We start from the raw sequence: 3,524 nt of genomic DNA, 5'->3' as shown, positions 1-3,524 counted from the left end.
ACAGAATAACAGATCCGTAGGTCCCCGACTCCTCCTTCCAGCCCTTCCTGTAGACAGACGTCACATTTGCTAGTCGCCAGTTGACCGCAGCCTCCCCTGATAGCCACGACTGCTGATCAATGATGGTTGCAGGTTGGCAAGTGATTCTGCCAGCTCCCTCAGTAGTGACAGGTGGATCCAATTCTGCCCCATAGATGTGTGTATATCTAAGTGGAGTAGCAGTTCTCTAACTATTTCCTCCTGGATTATGAGTGTTTCATTCTGCTCCCTGTACCTATCTACCAGCTCTGGAGGCTGAGTACCAGGGGAACAACTGGTCTTGCTGCTAAAAACTGAGGCAACGAAGGAATTAAGTACCTCAGCCTTTTCCTCATGTCTTCTATGGTTCTATGTCACTATCATTCCCCTCACATCCAATTCAGAATGGAGATGCTCCTTAATGCTCTTGTTATGTGTATATATATGTATATATATATATATATATATATATATATAATTACTCTTTTTGTTAGTAATAGTCAGATAGAGCTCCAGTTAGGATTTGGCCATTCTGATTTTGTCCCTGCACAGCTTCAAGACATGGAGGACTGAGCTCCACACCAAACGAAAAAATGGATGGAAAAATAGCACAGAAAAGGTGGAACGTGGCAGCCTTACATCCCCTGCCCTTACCTGAGTCTATGCTGTAATTCCGTTCAACTGCTTACTGCCGTATTCTCTAAAGCGTCCTGCAACTCCTGTTGCTGTTATCTTGTGAGAGACAGCACAATCAGGGTGAGTCATCTGCCTACAGAAATTAACAACTGACAGAATGGAGCATCTGTCCAGGAGAAGTTGGAGTGGCTGATGGGCCTGCCACAGGGACTGGCGTGTGCCTGCAGGAAAAGTCCCAGGGGTCGGAGACGTGTTGCCTGTGGCTTGTTAAGCACAGGTCAAGCCCCAGCACATTCCAGTAATTTGTGGCTCTTTGGAAATGCCAGGGTGATCACACGCAGTTTTCAAGCATTTCACAGTTTTTTCTAGGATTCTGCACATTCTCAGAGGTGAAGCTCCAAAGCACTGGAGGTGCCCACTGCTCTAGGTTCCTGCCCATATCCTCACACAGTCCCTGCCACTCCTAACTCTCCTGCCTCTGGAAAGATCTCTGGATGGCATGCTTAAGTAGTTGTTTAAAATTATACAAAACCTGAATCACATTTAGGAGATGGGACAACAGAAACATGCTGGTTCGGCCATCCCACGGATATTCAAAGCTTTCAAGAGCTATTGTAATTAGCCCGGAGGAGAAGAAGAAAGGGAGAGTGAAGAAGTGGGGAGAAACGTCCCCCACTGTCCACACCAGTTCCATCCCCCCACCTCCTGCCCCACCCTGCACAGGAGAAAAGGCAAAAAGTGTAAAATAATGTAACTATTAATAGTTTCTAAGAGATGAAGAGATGGTTCCCGAGGTACAGAGGTGGCAATAATTTTATCCTGTCATAAGTCAGTGTTATCCCATACACCAAAACAGTAACCTTAAACCAGCCCCCAGAATTGATGAACAGCATGACATGGAAGACAGACAGTTAGTGATGTGCTATACAACACAATTCTGAAAACAAGCACAACAGCCCCAAGATCAAAAAGATCAACATTGTGATCAGCAACTGTTAAAGCAACTGTTAAACTGATCTATTGCTTATAACAATTTACTTTTAAAATGCTCTGGTCCGATTTGTCATCTCAACCTTTGTGCTCCATGCTAGGCACCAAAAAGACTTGCAGTGGTTTGACCCAGGAGGCAGCTCAGCACTACAGATCTATTTATCCAATGCAATGAAGGAGAGAACTGGGAGGAAAAAAAAAAAAAAAAAAAAAAAAAAAATTACACAAAAGGAGTAGGTTGTTATTGTTATTGTTACAGACACCAACAGAGTAAGGGCATGATATTTTTGTGTGCACATCAATGTGGGGGGGAGATGTGGGGGGAGGATTGGGAGGGACCGTGGGTGGGGCAAAGGGTCACGGGGATCTGGGGCAGTCATGTGTATAAGAAGCTATGCTACGCAGCAATAAATTGGCACTTGAGCTAGACACGGTGTGTCTGTCTCTGGTGTCCCTGCTTGGGGAGCAGACGTCCAGGCAGCCAATTGATGTTGTCTCTCGGGCTGGGGTAGCACGGAGAGAGACAACAATCAAAAGACAGGAAAGGTGGCGGTGATTAATTGAAAAGTGTTGGACCTAAGCATGACGTATATGGTATGGAATTAGGGGTGGATATTGTCCTAGTTTTGGCTGCGATAGAGTTCATTTTTCTTCCTAGTAGCTGGTATGTTGCTGCCTTTCGTATTTACAGAATCACAGAACAGTTTGGGTAGGAAAGGACCTTAAAGATCACATAATTCCAACTCTCCTGCCATGGGCAGAGACATCTTCCGCTAGACCAGGTTGCTGAAAGCCCCATCCAACCTGGCCCTGCTTCCAGAGATGAGGCAGCCACAGCTTCTCTGGGCAGCCTGTTCCCGTACCTAATCATTCTCTGAGTAAACAACTTTCTAATATCTAATCCGGATCTACCCTCTTGCAGTTTAAAACCATTACCCCTAGTTACTGCTGGCTCATATTCAGCTGACTATCTACCAATATCCCCAGGAGCCTTTCTGCTGGGCGGCTTTCCACGCACTCTTCCCCCAGCTTGTGGCATTACATGGGGTTGTTGTGCCCAAGTGCAGGACCCGGCACTTTGCCTTGTTGAACTTCATCCAGTTGGCCTCAGCCCATGGGTGCAGCCTATCCATTTCCCTCTGCAGAGCCTTCCTACCCTCAAGGAGATCAACACTCTCTCTGAACTAGGTGTCATCTGCAAACTCACTGAGGGTGCACTTGATCCCCTTGTCCAGATCACTGATGGAGATATTGAAAAGAAGTGGCCCCAGTACTGGGCCCAGTGGGACACCACTAGTGACTGGCCTCCAGCTGCATTTAGCTCCATTCACCACAGCAATTTGGACCTGGCCACCCAGACAGTTTTCGACCCATTGATGCATACATCCATCCAGGCCTTGAGCCGCCAGTTCCTCTGGGAGAATGCTGTGGGAAATGGTTTCAAAAGCCTTACTGAGGTCTAGGTAGACCACGTCCACAGCCTTCCCCTTGTCCACTGAAAGCATAACCTTATCTTCAAAGGGGATCAGATTTGCCAAGCAGGACCTGGCGTTGATAAACTCATGATGACTGGGCCTGCTCACCTGCTTGTCCTGGAAGCGTTGCGTGATGGTACTCAAGACAATCTGCTCCATGAGCTTCCCCAGCACCAAGATCAGACTGACAGGCCTGTAGTTCCCCGGATCCTCCTTCCGGCCCTTCTTGTAGACAGACGTCACGTTTGCTAGTCACCGGGTGACTGGGACCTCCCCTGATAGCCAGGACTGCTGGTCAGTGATGGAAAGCAGCTTGGAGAGCACTTCAGCCAGCTCCCTCAGTAACAACGGGGGGATGCCATCTAGCCCCCTAGACTTGTGCACATCTGAGTGCAGTAGCAGTTT

This window comes from Anas platyrhynchos, chromosome W, assembly GCF_047663525.1.
Source record: "Anas platyrhynchos isolate ZD024472 breed Pekin duck chromosome W, IASCAAS_PekinDuck_T2T, whole genome shotgun sequence".
Taxonomy (NCBI): domain Eukaryota; kingdom Metazoa; phylum Chordata; class Aves; order Anseriformes; family Anatidae; genus Anas; species Anas platyrhynchos.
Note: the sequence above shows the minus strand (reverse complement) of the source record.